This window comes from Gorilla gorilla, chromosome 13 (genome assembly GCF_029281585.2).
Source record: "Gorilla gorilla gorilla isolate KB3781 chromosome 13, NHGRI_mGorGor1-v2.1_pri, whole genome shotgun sequence".
Taxonomy (NCBI): Eukaryota; Metazoa; Chordata; class Mammalia; order Primates; family Hominidae; genus Gorilla; species Gorilla gorilla.
In genome coordinates, this window is record NC_073237.2 from 32,457,379 (window position 1) to 32,466,568 (window position 9,190).

The 9,190-nt window shown below is 35.6% G+C and overlaps 1 long non-coding RNA gene across 3 annotated transcripts in view; it reads right to left on the reverse strand.

Annotated features, from left to right (window-relative positions):
* The window catches only part of LOC134756859 (uncharacterized), a 211,846-nt gene that overhangs the window by 142,689 nt on the left and 59,967 nt on the right, over positions 1 to 9,190 (reverse strand). The gene's annotated exons all lie outside the window — the stretch shown is intronic.

Consider the following 9,190-nt stretch of genomic DNA (forward strand, 5'->3'; position numbering starts at 1 on the left):
CCCAAAAGAAATGGGTAAAGCAACTGCTAAAAATAGCTAGTGGGAAAAAAGGACAGTCCATGATATTCTCCCATCTCTTTCCTCAAAACAAACAAACAACAACAAAACTATGAATAATTGAATTTCAGTGATTTTTCACATCACACTTCAAAGCTCAAACAGAAAGAAGTTTAATCTACGTAAAAGTACCGATTACAGAATTTTAGTGAGAAAATACAATCTTTAACAGAGATGAGAAAAAGGCACATTTGTGGTCTCTTATTCCTGCTATGTAAACCTTCGTAGTAAACCAAAACTACTAAGGAAAGAATGCAATGAAATTCTGGAATGTACCTTTGACTAGCCCCAAATTTGTTAAATATAATTTTGTAGCTTACCACATTTGTGGTAAAAATGATCTATATTGTGTTTAAATAACTCTCTTAGAGAACGAACCATTTTACTTAGAGTTTTTATTGGGAATGCCTGCTAAATTTTATAAAATGATATTCAGCCATGTATAGATACAATTATAAATTATAAGATTTTTGTTAATCTATTTACTTGATTCATATTATGATAATGAATAAATTTACATAAGCCCTACATATTTTTATTTTGGATTATTACTAGGTTCACTTTCTAATATTTTATTAGGGAATTTTGTGTTTCTTTAAAAGTAGCTATGTTTTACTTTTTTTATTGGTTGGTTTACAAGGTTCTGGCATCAGAATTATGATGGCTTCATGAATAAAGTAAGGATCTTTTAGTCTCTCTGGCCTGGAATAATTTAAATATTGTGAAATTATCTGTTCTGTATCATCTGTTTTGTGAGCTTATTCAGTATTGGTGCTTTTTAAACGGTAGATCTAAAATATCTCATATCTCATAATTTTTGACATATCTATTAATATTTTTTCCATTTCTTCGTAGGTCAATTTTACTAAATTTTCCTACATTTTCAAATTTGTTTTCATAATATTGCATGCGATGTTTCGTATTATTAACTATTTTTTACATCTATAGTTTTGTTTCTTTTCTCAATCCTAATCTTGTATGTTTTTTATCTCTCTTCTTTTTTTTTTTTTTTTTTTTTTGAGACGGAGTCTCAGTCTCGCTCTGTTGCCAGGCTGCAGTGCAGTGGTGCGATCTCGGCTCACTGTAACCTCCATCTCCCGGGTTCAAGCAATTCTCCTGCCTTAGCCTCCCAAGTAGCTGAGATTACAGGCATGTGCCACGACACCTGGCTAATTTTTGTATATTTAGTAGAGACAGGGTTTCACCATGTTGGCCAGGATGGTCTCCATCTCTTGACATCGTGATCTGCCCACCTTGGGCTCCCAAAGTGACCTCTCTTCTTAATCAGTCTCAAGGTAACTTTTCTGTTTTATTGGTCTTTTCAGACTTTCATAGTTTGTTATTCCTACTATGCTGTTTTCCTTTCCATTTACTTCATGTTTACCATAATCTATTCTTTCTTCTAGGTTTCTTTTGGTTTATTTTATTGTTCTTTTTATTAACTTCTTAAAATAAGGTATACATTTCTCTATATTTTTGTCTTTATTCTTTAGTATTTAAAGCTACACATTTCCTTTTAGTGTAGCTTATATATATATATAGTTATATATATATAGTATTTTATATATATAGTTATATATATAGTATTTTATATATATATAGTTATATATATATAGTATTTTATATATGTATAGTGACTGCCTCTAATCTATAAATATTGAAGGATGTTAATCTTTTTGGTCACATATTTATATTGTTGCTTTTTTTTATTTGATATTAGAGTATATGATCTATGTAATCTCTACTTTTTAAATGTACAGCTTTCAAGCAAATGTATGATTTTTTCATAAATGGACATAAGATTGATTATATATATATGTACGTGTGTGTGCAGAGATTATATATATACATACATGCATATATTCGTGTATACATTTGCATATTATAATTTATCTACTGTTATTCACTTTCTCACCTTCCTTGCCTGATTTTGACCTTTAATCTTGAAATAATTTTATTAACTATATACTATAGTTTGATTTTTCTCACCTCTCCTTACATTTTCAATATAATTTCTTTCCAAATATTTAGGATATATATTGTGTTATAATTGCTATATCGACATGAATTGTGCCTATTATGATTGTAAAAGTTCCTCTTTACACTGCTTTTTACTTTTGAGCTTATATCTAAGATTTTCTGATGAAATATTGACATTTTTGCCTTTCTTAATTTTGCATTTGCCTGGTATCTCTTGGCTTTTCCCTTGATTTTCAACCGTTCTTTATCACTTGGTCTGAAGCAAGTTTCTTGTGAACAGCACATTGCTCGATTTTGTTTTTTTAACCTAATTTGACAGCTTTTGTCTTTTTATAGAATATTCAGTAAGAGGATTCAGTTTTCAGAATGAACTAGAGCACAGAAGGGGGACTGCCTCTGCATATTTAAGTAGATTGTATTCCAAAGATATGAACATTGTTGAGGCAGGAGAACTAACTATCTTCTTACATAGAAAGGTGTTTCTATAGGGAATGCTCCACAGAATTCCAATTAATTGTTTCACAGATTAAGAGAGTCACCAGGGTTCCCTTGTAACATTTCTCATCAAAGAGTGTTCTACAGGGAAGAGATAAAACCTAAACAGTCCAGGAAGCTGAGACAAGAAACTGAAAAAAAAAGGAAAGTGAGCAACAAGATAATGTAAGTCACAACTGAGCCAATTAAGGAGCAGGAGATGCAGCAGCATGTCCCAAACAAAACTGATTGGAGGTCAAGTGTGGACAACCAGAGCAAGTTGTTGCACAGCTAATGTATCCCCAGGTGTGAACTAAGTAACATGAAGAAAGGCATCCTCCTGCCACCTCCTGGTGAGTTAACAAGGCAGGAACACTGCAGGCTGCAAAAATAACAGGCAATGCCAAAGGCAGAGATGGATCCAGTTTTGTAGGGACTGAAGCTTAAGCTGTTATTGGGGGCGGGTTGCAGGGGTAGGGGGCTTCTTTAAGAATAAGAATACAAAATTAGGTACAAACTTGAATATTTACTGAGATAGGGAAAGCAATCACAACAAATGACGGGGTCCTTGGAGATTCAGATCTTTCCCTTCAGATCTCTTTGGACATGATTACATGGAAATGTTTCCTGATTATAGCCAAGTGTTCCTTCTCCATATAGAACACCTGACAACTCCCACCTCTGTCAGGGGTCTTTTAGGTGAGAAGCCACTTAAGTTTTTAAGACCAATTTGCCTCTAGGTAAATCTGCCTTTGGTCCAAATGTTGGCTTCTACAGGAATAAGCCCATAGAATAAGAGAATAAGGGAATAAGAGACCCATCTGCTCAGTATAGAATAAACCAGGCAGCCAGACCGGGAATATAGAAAGCAATCCTAAAAAAAAAAAAAAAAAAAAAAAAAAAAAAAAGGGTTGCCAAAAGGATGTGGTAGAAAATCAGTTAACTCAGATTTACCCATCAAAAATGTCAGGTGATTTGAGGACTCTGGCGTCAATGCATAATTTCTGAATCTTTACAGTTGGTTATGGCATAACTTATTGATCATTAGAGAAACAGTGAAACAAGCATTAACTCCCGAGAAAAATACACTGAGGAAGGAGATTTTAGGACCTGTGAAAGTTGGACTTTTGGCAGCATAACTTGTTTTCCCAAAAAAGATGGGGCTAGAGTCTATAAAGAGAGAGGAACTAAATTAAAGCTTGGCCAATGTGGTGAACTCATACTAGAGCATTCCTAAGCTCACTCAGTCAAATCTTTTTACCTTGTCATTAACTAAATATAAATCAATTATGAAAGTTCTGAAGGAGCTAGAGTGCAATTCAAACATTGCTGAACCCATATGAATGAACTAGTCACATTCTTTTTTTTTTTTTTGAGATGGAGTTTCACTCTTGTTGCCCAGGCTGGAGTGCAATGGTGTGATCTTGGCTCACTGCAACCTCCGCCTCCCGGGTTCAAGCGATTCTCCTCCCTCACCCTCCTGAGTCACTGGGATTACAGGTGCCTGCCACCATGCCCAGCTAATTCTGTATTTTTAGTAGAGACGGGGTTTCACCATGTTGGTCAGACTGGTCTTGAACTCCTGACCTCAGGTGATCCACCCACCTCGGCCTCCCAAAGTGCTGGGTTTACAGGCACGAGCCACTGTGCCCGGCCTACTAGTCACATTCTTATGCAGTCAGTGAGGCTAGTATAAAGAGCATGATCCATTTGGCGAATCAGATCAAGTTCTCTAAAGTCCAGTGTCACAGCACAAGATAATGTGAAGTCATTTAAAGTAAGTTATTAATTGAAATTCCTTGTTGCAGAATCAGTAGAAAAAGACAAAAGCTTTTGATGGGATTATGCTGGATTCAATGTCATGGAACCAAACTGGAAATTTTCTGGTGAGGCATCTTCCCGAATCTTTAGGCTTTGCCAGGCTTTGCTTCTAAAAGACTACTACCCACCAATCCCTTCCCCAGGTAGCTGGAAAATTAGAGACCTTCACTTGCAGTGTGGCCTGGATTAGCTGGGGAATTGGGTGAGCCTGAGTCAGGTAATGTACTAGGAGTCCAACCTCATTTAAGGTAGTGGTAGAAATAATGTCAGCTAAGGCTGGGCGCGGTGCCTCACACCTATAATCCCAGCAGTTTGGGAGGCCAAGGCGGGCGGATTGTGCGAGACCAGCCTGGCTAACATGATGAAACCTCATCTCTATTAAAAATACAAAAAAATTAGCTGGACATGGTGGTGGGCATCTGTAATCCCAGCTACTGGGGAGGCCAAGGCAGGGGGAATCGCTTGAAGCTGGGAGGCAGAGGTTGCAAAGAAAGAAAAAGAAATAATATCAGCTGAATTAGCAAAACTCAGAGTTAGGCTCACTGACCTAAGAACAAATCCTGTGTATCTGCCATGAGTCTGTTACGTGTATTCATAGTGTTTTCTATGCATTCTCAGTCTTTGTAAATACGGGCTCTTCTTCCATTCCTGATTTACAGCTGATTCTCTGCTAGGGACTCAAACTTTACTTGACAACCCATTGAACATGCCAAAACCCTCGTTCTAGAGAATGGGCCCAATGTGTCTCAGTTTTATTTGTCTCCTGCCCCATACTAATGGACTTTATTTCCTAAAGAGACTCCTAGATCTATAACTTCTTGAAAGAAGAGTTTCTGAATTTTGCAAATGTCTGTTAGCCCCTGTTATTGTGCCAGCTATGTTCCTTCCCATTGGCAGCATCAAATACATTTTTTTTTTATAACTGAGGTTACATGGTTACTTGTACAGAACCCTGGACTCTGAACAGGTTACTTGTACAGAACCTTGGACTCTGAAGTCTGAGAAGTATAAATCATTCAATTTTTGTGTGTGGATTTTTGAGGAGATAAATCATTAAATCAGTTTTTGTGCCAGTTGATATTTGTTATAAACTTTCCTGTGTGAGAATCGAACATTAACAAAATTTGCCTTTGGTGTAACATTTACCTGGGGAGGAATATTCTTTAAACTTTAAGGAGAAACTCCATCTTAAAATATTATTCACTATATACATTTTATTGAAAAAAGCATCTGCTATTAAGATATACTTATGGCATGTTTAATTGGCGAATTTCTGTAATTTTTATGTTTTATTTATGTGGTCTAGCTACCAGATCATGGTTATAGAGAATATTTGGGGTATAGACTAGTCACTACATTTGTGAAGGTTTAGGAAGTATTTACTGAAATGAAAGACATAACCCTAGATGTTTTAAATGAATATTAAGAGCTCAATCTAAATATAGGAAAGTTGAACACTTGTCAAAAAGATTAATGGTGGAGCATAAAACCGTACTCAACTCTAATTGTAATTGTCAGGCAAACTGTAAATTCTATTGTTAATTGTGTAATAAATATAATCTATTGAATGTTTACTATGTTTCAGGCACGATTTTAGGCGTTTTGCATGAACTCTAATTCATTGAAATGTAACAACCTTATAAGGTAGGGACTATTATTACATCTTCCAATTATAATGTTTTAAAATAAAAAAATTGATAAGTATATTACAAAGCCTATTTAGTTTTAATTATATGTTGAATCACAATGGGAAACTACTGTTTAAGATTGTGCCTTTCAATATTATTTAAGATAGAAATAAAATTATAACTGATTATTTTTTATAGTCATTGCTATAAAATCCCATCAAGCCTCTATAGAATTGACATACAGAATTTGATGTATTTCTCTGTGGTTATTTTTGTTGGAATCACCATAAACTATGAAATTAGAAAGGCCTGGGCACGTCCAAAATAAAATAAATCGACAATTTTTCAAAGTTTGACATGTCTTAAATTGTGTCATTTTGCTTGGAAATTTATTTTAACAATATTAAGGGAAGTCTGGAATAGAATGTGCATAGAAAAGTGTTGATCAAAATTCATAAATGCTCAGGCACCACTGATGTCAAACACATAGCACTGTTTTAAAATAACAAGGTGAGTACAAAGTCTAATACTCCTTTATGCCCAATGGATACACAAGAAAGAAAAAAACATCTCCAAGCCAAACTTGAATACCAGTATTCACAAATTCAAAGACCACTATATCTAAGCTCTGATTGTAAAAACATTTTTAAAAGAACATTTTCTCCTCCATTAATTATGTCAATTGCTTCCCTAGCAATTTACATTCATGAATCTTGGTTTCCAAGGCATTTTATAATGACATCATAAATGAATGAACAGAGGCTTTTCAGCCTTCCCTTTATGTGAAAATGGTTAAGGGCACCTTTTAAGTGTTCCCATTGTTCTATCACTGTGTACTTCCTCTGAGAATAATTGCATTACCTTTGCCTACTGCAGGATATCCTTGAAAATAAAAACCAAGGTTTTATCTCAGTGGTAAATGTTCTGAAAACCTGAGACAATCATTGCTGTACTTGCTAATTCCCTTGCTGAAGCCCATGACCTTCACTGTCATCAATCTGGGAGAACAGCTTTCAAACAGTACCATTTTGGTGACTGAAAGTAAAATGTTTCTTCAAACCACCACAAGTCACATAACAACTCTATTTACATGTTAACAGAATAGGAGAACAGTTAACCAGAAGTTGCCATTAAGGTCTCTCATACTGTTTGCATTACTTGAGGTGGTATATGTTTCCTAAAATAGCTAAATGCATTAATACTGCCCTATTTCAGTCTCACCTAATCCACGTATATATTATGACTATTGGAGTATTACATATCATTTCCTCTCCCTTTTTATTCCATCCTTGGTCCTGGTCGAGATTCTCTCAGGGCCAGGTCATTCTTCTTATGGAATAAGGTAGAAGATATTGGATGTAATGTAAATTACCCCTCTTAGACTATAAATTACTTGTGCTGGGCCCCTGCCAAGGTTCTTATTCAAATAAAGTCCAGTGGGTCAGGTTGAGTACTGACGTATCCTTCAAACAAAAAGGATATGCAAATTTCAGCAATCTTCTCTCTAGACATAATTTATTTCTTTTTATCAATTACAACAGGTCCCTGCAGGACCATGTCACCCAAAATAATGTGTCAGATATAAGGACTTGTCTTTTACTCATTTACTTCTTGGACCTACTTAGAAAACTGTGGCAGCACTGTTTTGTTATTATTGTCTTAAGTGCATGATCCAACTTGGAAAGGTAAATTTTAACACTAAGGATCAAGGCATTTTTTGGCTTTAATCAGCTCTTAGTGATCTCTAATTTATTTAAGTAAAACAATACATTAAACTTCTATTTTAAAAATTAAAAATCTTGTTTCTCACCTCTTTCTCCTAGGAATACACTAAATGCTATTACAGGAATGACAATAAAGCTTTAAGTTCACATCTTAGTCTTTTTTCTGTTGCTATAACAGAATATCACAGACAGGATAATTTATGAGGAAAAGAAATGTATTTCTTATAGTTCTGGATGCTGGGTAGTCCAATGGTTCTGGATGCTGGGTAGTCTGGATGCTGGGTCCACATCTGGTGAGGACCTCTTGCTGGTGGGAACACTGCAGAGACCCCATGTGACACAGGGGATCACATGGTGAGGGGACTCCCAAGACATGGCAAAACTGGCCTTTTATAACAGTCTCACTCTTGTGATAATTAACCCATTCCCCCTTAGTAACCCATTAATTCATTAATCCATTCATTTGTGAATGGATTTATCTGTTCATGAGGGCTCTGCCTTCCAAAGGTCCCACCTCTCAGCACTGCTGCAATGGGGATCAAGTTTCCAGCACATGAACTTTTGGGGGACATGTTCAAACCATAGAAATCCATATAGACAAATATAGAAAATAAGATTGCAGCATAAAAACTTCTATTTGGGAGAAGAGGGTACATGGGGAGATATAACTGACTTATCAAGGTAAAGAGAGCCCAACCTGAAGTGCCTCCTGACAAGAATACTATTGACAAGTGGTCAAATTCATTTATGGATATTGTGCCTAGGACTTGGAGACACAAGGTACTCAAGTTGGCAATAATTAAACAGAAGAATTGCTAGAAAACAATATGTAAAGCAGACAGAGTCCCTGAACTCTCTCTTACTTTAAAAGGCCAAGTTGTTAACTCTTCTTTATCCATGTCCCACTCCTGGGCAGGGGATCAAATGTTTACTCTCTGGAGAAACTGACCTAAAGAAAGTCTGGACAAACAACGTTAAAAAAAGGCAGGAATAAAGGCCTGAAAACAGAGGAGATATATGCATGGGAGAATTCCAGGGGACTGTGACAGTCTAGGATGTCTTCACACTGAATGCTGGTGTGTTGAGAGTCACTGTCCCACCCAGCTCCCAGAAGATGAGCATATTTTACCACCACTCCACTTCCACGCTTGAAAAGAAGAATGAAAGATTTAAAATATTTTCACATATTTATATTTTGGAGTTCCCCCAATGAACTGTCAACTCATTTTCTAATTACCCTATAATGAAATTTTGTCCACTAACACAAAATTCCTAGTTAGTAAATTTTAGTAAATAAGAAGTAGAAAATCAAGAAACCAGAAATTTGAGGAAAGCTTTCCAAAAAAAGAGTCAAAGCAAATAGAACAAGGGATATCATATTTGAAAATCTCAAACTATAACCTTCTAATTGAAATCATTAGCGAGACAAAGCTAAATCACATACATAAAGGGAAAATGAATGCTATGACAAATAAATAATCAGAAAAGAGTAAAGAATTTTGAAAA